We start from the raw sequence: 15731 nt of genomic DNA on the forward strand, positions 1-15731 counted from the left end.
TCTGGGAAGCGTGGTTTTGAAATAAAACACAGAGGCTAATCTGGAGGACATTAGTTCATGCCCAAATCCCATTGAACTGAATAGGAATTGAATGCCCAAGTTATCAAGGGACTATCAAATAAACTTCATAGTAGATGGCTGGGGCTCCCACCCAAAACTGCAGCCGAGTGCAACAAACTGTAGAAGCGACCAGATTGTCTCCATCATGCAACAGGTGTGATATCATCATGCTCTGAGATGTCTGCACCGCACAAGTGGTAGCCAATAATGGGTGGGGAAACGAAGTACAAGGATACTGGGTTCCATCTTCAGATGCTAAGCCTCCATGAATGGGAAAAGGGTGAAAGCAGGGCTTTGCCCACTAGCCAGGCCACCTAACACCCCGTGTAACCTACTAGTTCTCATCCACCCAAACTCTACATGCTCAGACCAACTTTTGAAAGGGGCTTCCTTGCATCTACAGTCTGTTCTACATGCCTGGGAATGCTGAACAATTAAAGTGGTTTTGGTGCTCTTGCACGACAAACCTGCTTCCACATATATATGTATGGGATAACAATTACTAGACATGTCGAATAACCGTCACACAGATAAAAATTGAATGCTCAATGAACAGCTGGTGTCATCTAACCTCTCTGCAAGCTTTGTGCAAACATTTCAGGATGAATGCTAGGTAAACAGGCCGTGCCAAAGTGACCTTTGTTGTCCATTGATCTAATTTCGCCAATGAAATGGCAAAGAATGTAGCGTTTTCTAAACAATGAAATAATTATGTATATTGCCATTGAATTTATATTTAATAATGATTATGCTTATCTACTATATTTTTTTGGAAAGATGTTCACTATGCATTTGGACACCTGGTAACCAAATTTTGCACAAGGGTTCCTGAGTTGAAGGAAGCAAGTTTTTGCACTCCAGATATAATTGGATGCCATTTGGAATCTAGATTATGGACGGCACTGATTTCAAAATTGCACTTTCTGTTATTTGGGTTTCTTAGAATTCTTGAGGAATGCTGAGTATAAGGCTGTTAGTTGATTACATTTGTAAAACAAAATAGGAAAAAAAATGGCAAAGTGATCCAAGTCACTGCTTCAATATTATTTTGTGCAATTTCAGTTAGTGAGAATCAGGCTCGTTTTTTTTTTACATGCCAGCCGAGGGGCAAATAAGTTGAACAAGAAAGGGGGAGAGTTAGTTATTTCCCCTGCTGTGGTCCTGTTTCCTCATTCTGGATGCTGCTGGCATTTGTTTGCCTGTACTAAGTACAGTATTTTGAAATAGTTGGTTGCTGGGATTTTTAGGGGGCTTGTTCCTGCCAGGTTACAACAAATGGCTGGAATGACTTTAGTTGCTGCATTTCAATCTCAATAAGTGATCCTGTCCACTGAAAGCTTCGTTTTATGACCCTTTAGGGATCCCCCCCAAAATGAAGCCAGAAACACATTCACATATCCATCTTGAAGGCTAAGAAGCCAGTTAGAGCAAAGGGACCAACTCAGAGATTCTGCAGGTCTCCCTTCTCTGGCTCATTGAGAAGGTTTAAGGTAACAAAAGGTAAAGGACCCCGGATGGCTAAGTCCAGTCAAAGGCGACTATGGGGTTGTGGCGCTCATCTCACTTTCAGGCCAAGGGAGCCGGCAATTGTCCACAGACAGCTTTCTGGGTCATGTGGCCAGCAGGACTAAACCGCTTCTGGTGCAATGGAACACCGTGACTGAAACCAGAGCTCACGGAAACACCGTTTACCTTCCCGCCACAGTGGTACCTATTTATCTACTTGCTCTGGTGTGCTTTCAAACTGCTAGGTTGGCAGGAGCTGGGACAGAGCAACGGGAGCTCACCCCGTCGTGGGGATTTGAACCGCTGACCTTCTGATCGGCAAACCCAAGTGGCTCAGTGGTTTAGACCGCAGCGCCACCTGCGTCCCTACCACACCAAGTTTAGAGAAACTGTCTGCCTAGAATGTTAATGCCACCACCACTGTGTCGACGACAGGGACCTGTGACACATCTCCACATCCTCCCACAATGAAGCTCTCTGTGAGGTACAAACATTGATTTTGATCTTTGGATTTCAGCATAGCAAAAGTTGCCATAGTTGTCATCTACCAAATGTTGACTCATCTCTGAGTGTGTGTCCCTGTCCCCATGTTTCTTCCCTATGTTGCAACCATACGTATCATAATACGGGCTTTTGTAAGGAGGGGAGGCGTTGGTCAAAAGTGCACACCACTTGGAACATTTTCATCTTTAGGCAAATAGAAGGACCCTCCCACTGCTGGAAATGTCATGCATTAGGTCACCGAGTGCTACTGCTTTAAACGAGGCTGTCAGGAAAGCCCTTCTCCACAAACACTATGCAATAGAAGGAAAGATCATTATTCCTCCCCATCGCTCTCTCCCCTCTTTTTCCCCACAACTGCACAATGTGTATGGCAATAGGGTCTCATTCTGAATGTAAACAAAATTCGAAAAAGAAAATGGAGGTGCTATATGTACTTTCCCTTGTTTATTTGCAACACAAGAAAATCTTCAATAAAAACTAATTTTTTAAAAAATGCATAGCGCAGCTAGGGAGTTGTTAAAAGAGACTTGTCAACCTTTTTGGTCCTGTGGGTGCATTATGTATTTGCAAGTTGAAGAAACGGCTGTGGGCATCACACACACACACACAACGCTTCTTTTAAGCCTAGTAGGGAAACGGCATTTCCGTGCACGCCGGCTCCCTCGGCCAGTAAAGCAAGATGAGCACCGCAACCCCAGAGTCATCTGCGACTGGACTTAACTGTCAGGGGTCCCTTTACCCTTTACCTAGGGAGATGAGAACTTGTGGGTGCTGTGTTGGCAGCCCCTGGATTGAGAATATGAGCTGGAAATTTCCCATTTCATTAAAAAAATTATTATTACTATTTTATTTATTAAATTTGTATACCACCCTTCATCTATAGATATCAGGGCAGTTCACAGTATAAAAATACAAGATCAAAATACTTAATAAAAACTATAACAAAAACAAAGAACAATTACTCTCCTCTGCCACAAACACATTTACAAGGATATAGGATGTTTGTTGTTGTTGTTGTTTAGTCGTTTAGTCGTGTCCGACTCTTCGTGACCCCATGGACCAGAGCACGCCAGGCACTCCTGTCTTCCACTGCCTCCCGCAGTTTGGTCAAACTCATGCTGGTAGCTTCGAGAACACTGTCCAACCATCTCGTCCTCTGTCGTTAGGATGTTAGCAGGGGCACACACACACACAAACTGGATGTGAAATTGTTTTTATGTGTGGCATTGCTTTGTTTCATATATGTATTTATTGTTTGGTGGGGGTTAGGGTTAGGGTGGGGGTCCCTGGAAGGGTAATTTAATGTGGAGAGGAGGAATCCTTCTCTGACAACCCATCCACTGCCTGCTGATTTATTTCTAGTTGGGATTTGAAACCAGAAGCTGGGGGAAAGACATTTCCATGGGAAAGGAGAGGCAGAGAAAGGAGTCCACACCTTTTCCACACCTTTTCCCCATCCATCATGCAGTCCCGCCCACATTCTAACACACAGGTGTGCCTCCATCACATCTGGTTAGTCCTTTTGGCAACTCGCTATTCCCCATCTTCTCATCTGCACACAGGAATAATAATAACAGCGGCAATAATAATAGATGGGTGTATCAAAGAAAGTTTTTGTAAAAATGGCTGAGATAATATATGGCAAGCAATTTCAACCCTTGAAACCTTGCGTGCATGCATGTGTGGGTGTTTGTGTGTATGGATTACATTAGATCCTTAAGATGATATATGTGCATGTGCATGTGCGTGTGTGTGTGTGTGTGTATACACACACCCTAAAATATCCTTATATACCTGCAGATTCCATCTCATCAGATCTGCTTTGTGCAATGTAAAAATTGGGTCTTAAGTGTGGAGGTACCTCCTCTTTTTTACAATTTTATTTATAATTTTCATTTCTGTACATTGCAACAATTATTCAACCATAATTTTAACATTTCCAACTTTGACTCCCTTCCCCCTCTTTCTGTGGTTCTTTACATTTATTTTCATCCTTTCATGCATACTCCAAATTAACTTACTCTTATATTCATCTATTCTCATATATATATCTCATATATTTTTGAAACTGCAGGTTTTTACAGCAATCCTGCCAATGTCTTGATCCGTTTACAGTTTATTTGTAAACACTCAATAAACAATTTCCATTCCTTTCTTAAAAGTTTGATATCTTGATTTCTTATTCTACCGGTAAGTTTCACCATTTCTGCATACTCCATTAGTTTCTGTTACCATTCTCTCGTCAGGACCAATTCATCCTTCCACTTTGGGGCAAATAACATTCTTGCATACATAAATAAATTTCTATACTGTTTAGGTAGCTCTGATCCCATAATTCCCAAGTGAAATGCTTCTTCTTCTTCTTCTTCTTCTTCTTCTTCTTCTTCTTCTTCTTCTTCTTCACAAATGTTATCTTAAATATCTTTTTCAATTCATTATATATCTTTTCCAGTAGGCTTTAACCTTATTGCAAGACCAACACATATGGAAAAAGGTACCTTAGATTTCCAACATTTATTCGATTTTGATTTATACATTTTTGCCAATCTACTAGGTGTTAGGTACCATCTATATAACATTTTCATATAATTTTTCTTAAACCATAACACGCTGTAAATTTTATATCTGTATTCCATAACTGTTCCCATGCTTCCATTTCTATGCTATGACTAATATCTGTTGCCCAATGTGGTACCTACACTTTGGAACTGCTTCCTGTTAAGTCTCAGCCAAGCACTGTCTACTCCCTTTTCAGTGCCTCTTGAAAGTCTTCCCTTTTTAACAAGTCGCCTAAGTGGAGGGTTTCTTTTTAAATAATAATAATCTCAATCAGTATTTGTACTGGGTGTAAATCGCTTTAATTATTTTTCTCTATGTAATTGCTTTATACATGCTTTATTGTGGATGCTCATTTGACCATATTTTTTTATTGTGAAATCACTTCAAGATGTTTCATAGGAAGAAATTAAGCAAATATCCTTGAGGTGCTGTAAAACGCCTTGGAGTTTCAGCTGGGTTTGACGCGGGCAGGTGTAACTCCTGAGATGGGTGAGTCAGATTTCCCTCCAGCTTTGTTACAATGGTGCAGCTTAAAATGGTTCCTGAGTGCTTTCTTTCTTATATATTTTATCTCGCTTTCAGGCAGTTATTGAGTTGTGTCCGATGTTGGTTCTGCTCAGAGAAGACCCACTGAAATTAATGGACATTATTTATTTATTACATCCATATATCATCTTTCTCCATGGCTACTGTAGGTCCATTAATTCCAGTTGGCTTACTCTCAGTGCCTCCCAAAATGGCTCACATCAATGAGAGAGAGAGAGAGAGAGAGAGAGAGAGAGAGAGAGAGAGAGAGAGAGAGAGAGAGAGATGGGCCTTGCCATCAGCCTTACAAAGACAACATACACAAGGCCAGAATGAAGCGGCAAACTTTACACTTGTTTACATTTCGTTGCATTTTCCATATCACTTCCCATTCCCCCAATTTGGAGAGGTCTTGTTGGAGCTCTTTACAATCCCTTTTAACAACCAAGAACAATTTAGTATCATCAGGGGCAACTTACGTTCATATCCTACATTTGTCCTTTTATATTGGTCTTCTTTTTTCTCTCAGTACACGTATTGGCGATTTTATCTTAGCTAGGCAATTAGATTTAAATAATAATAAAAGGACACGTGTGTTTCCTCCAAGAGAGGCCCAGAGGGTGACAACATGAGAACAGACCTTTTCTGCGGTGGCTCCTCGTTTGTAGAATGCTCTCCACTCCGAGGCTCGCCTGGTACCTTCATTACACATCTTTAGGCATCAGACGAAAACCTTTCTCAATAGAAGAGTTTGGATTTGATATCCCGCTTTATCACTACCCAAAGGAGTCTCAAAGCGGCTAACATTCTCCTTTCCCTTCCTCCCCCACAACAAACACTCTGTGAGGTGAGTGAGGCTGGGAGACTTCAGAGAAGTGTGACTGGCCCAAGGTCACCCAGCAGCTGCATGTGGAGGAGCGGGGAAGCGAACCCGGTTCACCAGATTACAAATCTACCGCTCTTAACCACTACACCACACTGGCTCTAACCAGGCTTTAGGCAGATTAAGCATTTTATGGCCCTTTAAATGTGTTTGTGGGAGAGGGTGAATTACTGGTTTGTTTCGCTTTTCATTTTATTGTGTATTCTGTGTTCTCGTTGTGTATGTTTGTGTTTTGAACCACCCTGTGATCTTTGGATGAAAAGTGGTATGCAATTTTTTTTTAAATCACCTAACTTCTCACCCCTAACTCTAGAATGTTACAGATAGGTAGCCGTGTTGGTCTGCCATAGTCAAAACAAAAAAAATTCCTTCCAGTAGCACCTTAAAGACCAACTAAGTTAGTTCTTGGTATGAGCTTTCGTGTGCATGCACACTTCTTCTTCTTGTATCTGAAGAAGTGTGCATGCACACGAAAGCTCATACCAAGAACTAACTTAGTTGGTCTTTAAGTAATAATAATAATAATAATAATAATAATTTATTATTTATACCCCGCCCATCTGGCTGGGCCTCCCCAGCCACTCTGGGCGGCTTCCATAAAAACCAAAAATACAGTAAAATCACACGTTAAAAACTTCCCTGAACAGGGCTGCCTTAAGATGTCTTCTGAATCTCAGGTAGTTGTTTATTGCAGGTGCTACTGGAAGGATTTTTTTTTGTTCTAGAATGTTAAAAAATGCAGGTCCCTGAGGGACTGCACTTTTTGCATTTCTCCATTCAGAGATCTGTCCATTGATTCTACTCTCTGCTTCCTGCTCCTTAACCAATTCCTGAGCCATAAGAAGACCTGTCCGCTTATTCCACAACTCCTAAGCTTACTTGGGGGGACTTTGGTGAGGGATGTTGTTGAAAGCAGCAAAATATAAAGACGGGCTAAGGTGATCATCCATTGCTGGTGCTTCTGTTTGAACGACAGTTGTTCGCTCATTTTTCTTTGGCCTACAGTTGGCGACAGAGTGTCCTTTCTCTTTGGTTCTGCTGCACCAGGGCAACCTGCAGAGAGAATAAGAAGTTCTTTCTAGCAGGCAAGGACATAGGAAACTCCCTGCACGGGCTCATTGGCAGCTGGTGGGGAGAAATTTGATTCGATTCACATTTAAAGGTGAACTTACATAATTCATACTTTCCAAAACAATATGAGAATATGAGATGCAGGCAGCCTTTGAAATGGGCAGTTCTCTGAATTTTGCAATGCAGTTCTCCAGCCAGGATAAAATGTGCACATAAATGTTTTCATGAGTGTTTTTAAAAGTAACAAGACAGTAATTGCAAACTGATGTGGAAAGTGTTGGGAACAGAGCTTAAGATTATTTTTTATTTATGTAATAAAATTGATGTAGCAGCTGATTGTGAGAAAACCATTATTGATAAAAAGGGACGCAGGTGGCACTGTGGGTTAAACGACAGAGCTTAGGACTTGCCAATCAGAAGGTCAGCAGTTCAAATCTCCGCGACGGAGTGTGCTCCCATTGCTTGGTCCCTGCTCCTGCCAACCTAGCAGTTCGAAAGCATGTCAAAGTGCAAGTAGATAAATAGGTACTGCTCCAGTGGGAAGGTAAACGGCATTTCCGTGCGCTGCTCTGGTTTGCCAGAAGCGGCATAGTCATGCTGTACGCCGGCTTCCTCAGCCAATAAAGCAAGATGAGCGCCGCAACCCCAGAGTCGGCCACAACTGGACCTAATGGTCAGGGGTCCCTTTACCTTTACCAGTAATGGACGGGTATTTAAAAATATTCCAAAAGTGATTAAAATCAACACTGGCTAAAATGAAACATGTGTAGCTTCTTCATGTCTTGGTAGGCTTGCCTAAGCAAAAATGTGTGTGTTACCTCTTGTCTGTCCCTTCTCTGTGGCTGCTTAATGCATTTAGTGGAGCTGGTTTTATCGTAGGACTATTTTGTCCAGCTTTGATTTCTTTCTGAGGAGGAAAATGGCATATCAGTTTTTAAATAAATGAATTAATAATTCTTTCCCCCTCCTGCCGCAACCATTTCAGATTCTTCTCTCTTCTCTTTGAGGCCCAGCAGCTTTGTTTTCCCCCTAAAGAGCTAAACCTTAACCCATATTGCTTTAGGTCCAGGCCCCTGGCTTGCCATCTCGAAGGAATTCACTTATCTCAAATCTTTTGTCAAACCTTTAATCATCTGAAAACTGCATTCCAGCAAGAACTGGAAAAAGATCTTCCACAGCCAACCATTCTAGACAGTCGTTAGAAGTGGGTACCCACAATGCAACAGTGCAACACGTTAAGGTTGTGCACTTGGGAGCAAACAAGCATTTTGACATTGACTTGGGCCTCCAGAGCAGAAAAACAGAAGATGAAGAAAGCTGTTCCAAGATGTTGGTTGACCCCCAAGATGATTGTGACTACGTCTAGATAGGAATGGGGCAGGGGTGATCATGGGATGGGCCAGGGATGGCCCAATACATTTTTGCACCTGAGGCGAACCACAAAATAGTATCCCCCCTTGCCACCAGGGAAGAAGGTGTAAACAGAGATCTACATCACAAACAAGGGTGGACTAAAGAGCTACATTGGGATCTGCTGCCCCTGTGAATTCTGCCTCCTGAGGCAGTTGCCACTCATTGCCTCATGGGTGGGCTGGTCATAGAAGTACCACTAGTTGGGATGTGTGATTGTGCCATTAGATGTGACTCGTGGAATTCACTGCTCAAGTCTTTTTGATGGACACTGGCTTTAATGGCTTTAAATGAAGCGTAAGTAGATCCACGGAGCACAGGTCTACCAATGGTTGTTGATCACTACAGCTAAACTCTGATGGGTGCACCTGACAATGTTCCTTGAGCATTCATCTTGATTTGTTTATGGGGTTGTTTATATAACTTCCCATTTGGTCACCTCACACTTTTAGTGCGTCTCCCCTTCACTTTCCCAACTGCCAAAAAAAGCCTATTAAAAGAGTGGGCATGTTGCACAATGGCGGCGCGGCACTTTAATCCACTCTGATTGTGTAAACCTACATTTCCAGTACGCATCTGAATTCCTCCCACAAAATGGTGAAAGTCTAGAGGCAACCTGAGTTCAGAGGCAGTACGCCACTGAATGTTAACAAGGAAGAAGCTAATCATTACCTGCTTGTGGACGTGCAGAGCGATGCTGTCATGTACTGAGCTGAATCCTAGAACAATAGGATCCAGAATGCAGCAGTCTGATTGGTCCACAGGAGCCACCCACTCCAGCTCCAGGTGGAAATGAATCAGCAACCTGATTGGCCTGCAGAAGCAGCCAATCAGGCTTCTGGGGGAAGTGAATCTGCAACCTGATTGGCCTACAGGAGCAGCCCGGAATTAGCTAATCACACGGGGCCCATTGTGTAAATGATGTATATATAGCTAGACGTTTCGGGGAAAGTTTCATTCATTGCTACTTACGAGCTGAATAAAGAGCATGAAATTCACACAACTCCGAGTATATTTCAGATGTCATTGGCTGTGGGGCAAAATAGGATGACCTCAGTTCTGGTCCACGGGACTCTTCTTACATTCACAAGGAAATAAGAACAAAGGCTCATTGTCACATAATCTCCCTGCAAACAAATTGGAACAAATGCTCAACAGAGACTGGACAGAGTCTAACCTCCACATAAGCTTTGTGCAAGGCAATAAAGGTGGATACTCAAGAAGCCTTTGGTGTGTATACTCTTGTAGTGCTAAAACAAATTGCTCGTCAATTTCCAAATGCTGTGTCAAAATCAGCCGAATTCTGCAACATCCAAATCTTACATGTTCACAAATGTGTATGATTCCTATTATACTGAGGCATTTATTCAACATATTTATTTTTTGCTAGTTTGCACAGTCTCTTCTGGCTTTGTTGCAAACAACAAGGACAATCTTTGTTTCAACCATTGGATATTTTGTTCAGCCCCCTCTTTAGCGTCTGAGATTTCAGCAGGCCTTATTAACACACATTCATAAGCTTCACTTCATAGCCATGAAGCTAGAAATTTGAGGTGGCTTGTTTTTTATTTAAATGAAAGCTAGGATTCTCTGGAAGTTTAATCCCATTTCTACATTCTGTGCCATCACAACGTATAATCAGCTCTGTCTGTAGCACTTGCTTGCATAAGAAGCCACAGTGGTAGTCTATTGTGTGAAAAGGCGAAACTAGTAAATCTGAATTTGGTACAAAATCCTACACCTAATGTAGTTTGCAAACTCAGCTCAAGAAGGACTCCGGACTTTAGCAGATCTGGTGCTAGGAAACAAATGTCCTTTGTAATAGTTTGCTGGTTGGACACGTCTACCAATATGTTAAAAAGCTTCATTGAAGCTCAAGTTAAAGAGGGAGTGTTCTTTGATCCTTCCTCCTCTTTAGAAACACGCACTGACTGCAATGTCCTTCAGTTTGCTTTTAGAGTTATGTGGACAAGAGTAGACCAGGCATGAGATGTATTATATATATTTTAAAAAGGCTTGGGACTATGGTTGTCTTTATAACATTGTTAAGGTGCTTTGTGGGTGCTCTTGGATGGAACGACAGGGGAAAAACACAAGAGCTCTCCTGGATCAGGCCAAAGGCCCATCCAGTCCAAGGGTGGTGGTGGTTGTTGTTGTTTAGTCGTTTAGTCATGTCCGACTCTTCATGACCCCATGGACCAGAGCATGCCAGGCACTTCTGTCTTCCACTGCCTCCCGCAGTTTGGTCAGACTCATGTTTGTAGCTTCGAGAACACTGTCCAACCATCTCGTCCTCTGTCGTCCACTTCTCCTTGTGCCCTCAATCTTTCCCAACATCGGGACTGGCAGAGATGACTGGCAGAATCCGCGACCAGGGGAAAGAGACAGTGGAAGAGGATTGGAATAAATTTAAAATATATCTTAAAAATTGTTGTAAAATTGAGGAGTGTTAAGATGTCAAGGGGTAAGAAGCAGAGAATTACAGCTGTAACTAACAAATTAAAGGAAACTTAATGAAAGGGAATTAAATAGATAAATTGACTAAAGGGTTGCTAAAGAATTGTAAAATAAGGATGCAGCGATGGGGAGGTATGGGGAAGTCGGAGGAAAGAAGGTGCATGAAAATAAGATTATGAAATTACACATGTTTAAATGTTTTGTATGTCTTTGTTTTGTGTTTCGTTTGTTTTTTATTATGTGTTTGAAAAATGAATAAAAATTATTATTTTTTTAAAAAAAACAATCTTTCCCAACATCAGGGTCTTCTAGGGAGCCTTCTCTTCTCACAAGGTGGCTAAAGTATTGGAGCCTCAGCGTCACGATCTGTCCTTCCAGTGAGCACTCAGGGCTGATTTCCTTAAGAATGGATAGTCCAAGGGTATAACTATATTAAATACAAGGGATAAACCAGACGAATTGGGTTGTGTTTTAGCTAGATTACAGCAGATGCGGAAAACCTTTGATCCTCCAGAGGTTGGTGAACTACAACTCCCATTAGCCCTTGCCATTGGATGCCAAGCTGAGAAGCCACAAAACAGAGAAGATCCAGAACTGAGAAGATCCATTTGGGGGCACCAAACTTTGGCATCACACAGGGCACCATATTACGCCAAAGACCGCCCCTGGCTGAGGCAGAAGAACTTCAACTGGGCTCCCCTGCCATTTCCCTAACATCAGAATGTGGCAGTCAGCCACAAAGACCTGAAAATAGGTTACTAGTGCCTAACTGAGTTTAAGAGACACTCCCCAAGCCAGAATCTCTTATGCTCGACTTCCACAGTGACTGTGTTTGTTGTCCACACCTTTGGGCTGCAGGTTGCTTATTGGCATCAAGTGATAAAAGACATCTCCAGGATTTGAAAATGTGGACTTGTGATTCTCCGGTGGGCTTGAGACCAGCTGCTTTTGCTTATACAACATAAGTACAGGGACCTTCCAGGTATGGTATTTTTTAATGAATTGTGCTCACAATGGTAGTTATTCGAAATGTGTCTTTCAATACTCTTCGAACCTGCAAAGGTTTCAGGGCAGATATACAGTGGTACCTCTGTTTAAGAATTTAATTTGTTCTGGAGGTCCGTTCTTAACCTGAAACTGTTCTTAACCTGAGGTACCACTTTAGCTAATGGGGCCTCCCGCTGCCACCGCACCATTTCTGTTCACATCCTGAAGCAAAGTTCTTAACCCAAGGTACTATTTCTGGGTTAGTGGAGTCTGTAACCTGAAGGGTCTGTAACCTGAAGCATCTGTAACCCGAGATACCACTATACTGCTTCATATTCAATCTGCATACGTCTTTTAATCTCCTGCAGAAAACCTGTGACTTTTTATACCACAAATGTTCCAGTTTATATTATTATTATTCCTGCTTCTGTTGCTCTAGAGTGCAAGAGTGCCTCTCCAGACAGTAAACACGAGAATATTGGGGAACAACTAATAAAGCAGAATGTTGTGTGGACGGCCCAGTATAAATCCATCACCAATGCATTATCATTGCGTCAATGTTGCAGAATACACAGGGTAAGAAAGAGGCCACTCAGGAGGGGCTCTGAGTATAAAGAAAGGTCTGTACTCCTGTTCTAAAGTAAGAGAGAGATTCTTATCCCACAGGAGAGGTGAGTACTGAGAGTCCACAAATCCTTAATGGGTCTTGTGTTTGCACTTTGCTAGGGGTGGGGCTCTGAACTTCTTTTGTCCGTCTACAGCCAAGAGGTGGCAATAGCCTTGGCAGCCAGATCCCTATCACTTTCAGTCTGTTCCCAAGCCTCCAGCGCAGAGGAAGCATGAATCTGGAAGCATGAACCTGCCCATCGTCCTTGCCACATTTGGAATTGTGATAGTTCACCCTATATCAGAAGGTAAGTCATGTCTAACCTTAATGCGTACTTCTTGCACGTGAGGAAGGGAGCTAATTCAGAGCAGCCTGCTCTGCTCTAGTTGCACAGTGTGAAAATCAAGGAATCTTGGTTTTGCTTTGCTTTGGTGGAGAGATCCTTTTGCACAGGCTGCGAGACAGCCACACTGAGAAAACCTCCGCATTTTTGAGGTGGAGGGCAAAGTGGAAAATGGACAGTTTCAACAAGGAAATATGATCTGGGCAAAGGTCATTTCTGTAAGTGATCTGTATCATTTTTTAAAAAATCCGGTAAATATGCCTTCTCCAATTAGCCTTTGACATGCAAACCTTGGGTGAGCTGGCCTTGTGAAGGAGAGCTTGGGGTCACAGTGCGCAACTTTAGGAAAAAAGAAAGCAACCGCCAACAGTTGCAAAATGGGGGAGGACATCTGCTTTGCATGCAGAAGGTTCAATCCCAGGCACAACCCAGATAGGGCAAGGAGAGAGGAAGAGAGTTCTACCTGAAAGCCTGGAGAGCAGCTGCCTATCAGTTCAATGTAGAGAATACTGATCTAGAGGGACCATAAGGCTGTTTCCTATGTTTCTGAGTTGTCTCAGAGGAGGTGCAGAAGGCAAGGATGGAGGAGTTTCCATTTAAAGGAAAACCTTCCTAATTCGCACTTTCAGAAACACTGAAAAACATCCTGCAAAATCCGTGCTTCTCTGAATTTCACAATGCAGTTCTCCAGTCAAGAAAGCTTGTACAAGAATGCATCTACTTGAGGAAAGTGTGCATAAAAATGCATATATCAGCAAAAAATAACATACAAAATTTGCAGGGAGGGGATCGCTTTGCAAAAAATGGGTATATGTGGCAAGGCTGCATTAAAGCGTCCATATGATGAGAAATTTGCACTAAAATGCTAATGGATTTTCATGATTTACCAAAAAACCCACCTCAAAGTTATGGTGGAAGACTGAACTTGACTTGGTGAAAATGAGAAACAGAGAGAAAATGAAATTGACAGGTTTGTCCATCTCCAGCAAAGGGGTGGGTGGGTTGACCTTTCCCCTCTGAAGCAGTTTTCCCAGCTCAGCCCACCTAACCAGGATCTTCAGGCTCTTCCCTCCACCTGTTCTTCGTTTCCATCATCATCACCACCAAGTTATTTTAAACCTTGGATCTTGTAAGCAGAGTGTGTTTGCAGGGGTGGGATGGAAGCAGCATTGCCTGAATTATGTATTTCGTTTTTTCATACTTTTAACCACAGGTCTAAGTCTGGCAGTGCTGCTGTGTCAAACAAATCTAGTTTTACTTCTCATCGTCAAAAGTAGGCACGGCTCAGGGTACATCCCAAATGCTTGGATTACAGTGTCTCCTTCTGCAAACACCAATCTATTAGTGCTCCTTATGTACCCCTTTAGTAGCCAGGCCATATTGAAGCTTTCAATATGTGCAGCCATATGGGTCAAGACGGCTTACAGAAACAGCTTTTAGGTCTTAGCTCATTCGTAAACATTAGACCACCCCGCTCCAGACACCCTTTTACTGCCTTTATTAATTATGTTTTGCGCTCAATGTGCTATGTGGGTGGTCATTTGGGACCCCACTTTCAATGTTATTTGTTCCTGTGTAAGGCTTGCCAATTGGAAGGTTTGCGGTTCGAATCCCCGCGACGGGGTGAGCTCCTGTAGTTTGGTCCCAGCTCCTGCCAACCTAGCAGTTCAAAAGCACATCAAAGTGCAAGTAGATAAATAGGTACCACTCCGGTGGGAAGGTAAACGGCGTTTCTGTGCACTGCTCTGGTTTCGCCAGAAGCAGCTTAGTCATGCTGGCCGACAAACGTCAGCTCCCTCAGCCAGTAAAGCGAGATGAGCACCGCAACCACAGAGTCGTTTGCGACTGGACTAAACTGCCAGGGGTCCTTTATCTCTACCTTTTTTAAGTTTTGGGGTGGTCATAGTGTTCTACAGTGGTACCTTGGGTTACATACGCTTCAGGTTACAGACTCCACTAACCCAGAAATAGTACCTTGGGTTAAGAACTTTGCTTCAGGATGAGAACAGAAATCGTGCTGCGGCGGCAGCAGCAGGAGGCCCCATTAGCTAAAGTGGTGCTTCAGGTTAAGAACAGTTTCAGGTTAAGAACGGACCTCCAGAACGAATTAAGTACTTAACCCGAGGTACCACTGTATATCCAATCAGCGCATAGCTTCTTGCTGAAACCCCCTAACTTTTCATACTGCACATATTTTTGGCCTTTTTTTGTCTTGCTTTTGTTGCACTCTAGCCCCTCCAGAAGGGGTAGCAGTGGGGATGCAAAGCAGAGCACGGCTACTTGCCATGATGGCTATCCACGGTCAAAGGCACAATAGGGCTTCCTCTCCTCTTGCATTTTCCTCCAACTCTCTGGAGCAGATTTTGTGGGCACCTTCAAGAAGGTGGCTGAGGATGTCAGCCCTTGAAATGTACCAGCAGAGCTGCACACATTTCTGGATGTAAATATGAACAGGATTGCTGATCAACAATACACAGAGTTTAAAGAACACAGAGGGTAAAGTCTTTGGGCACTGCAGAGTATTACCTTCAAGCAAGCTGCTATAATAGTAGGATAAGGATATAGAGCACTTAGTATGCAAATCTTGTGCTTTCTCTTCCAGGAAATCTTCTTTTGTTTCTTCCCCACAAGGAAGCTCAGGGAAGTATGCAAGACCTCCTGGCTGCATAAACATACTTCCCTGAGGTTTGCAGTCCTGAACGCTCAAACTTGGGAGCAAGCCTCCTTGAACACAGTGTGGCTTATTTTCTGAATAAGCATGCATAGGTTCTGCTTGAAATTTGTCATTAATAGGAAGAGTTCTAACAAAGCTTAACACG

At 42.7% G+C, this 15731-nt stretch overlaps 1 long non-coding RNA gene across 1 annotated transcript; it reads left to right on the forward strand.

The window, feature by feature from the left end:
* Positions 1-5069: 5069 nt before the first annotated feature.
* Positions 5070-12750, forward strand: LOC309380266. Its single transcript, XR_014172787.1, has 3 exons — positions 5070-5118; positions 12529-12633; positions 12724-12750. It is a non-coding gene; the product is annotated as an uncharacterized lncRNA (long non-coding RNA).
* The last annotated feature ends 2981 nt before the right edge of the window (positions 12751-15731 follow it).

This window comes from Podarcis melisellensis (genome assembly GCF_964234715.1).
Source record: "Podarcis melisellensis genome assembly, chromosome: 11".
NCBI classification, from domain to species: domain Eukaryota; kingdom Metazoa; phylum Chordata; class Lepidosauria; order Squamata; family Lacertidae; genus Podarcis; species Podarcis melisellensis.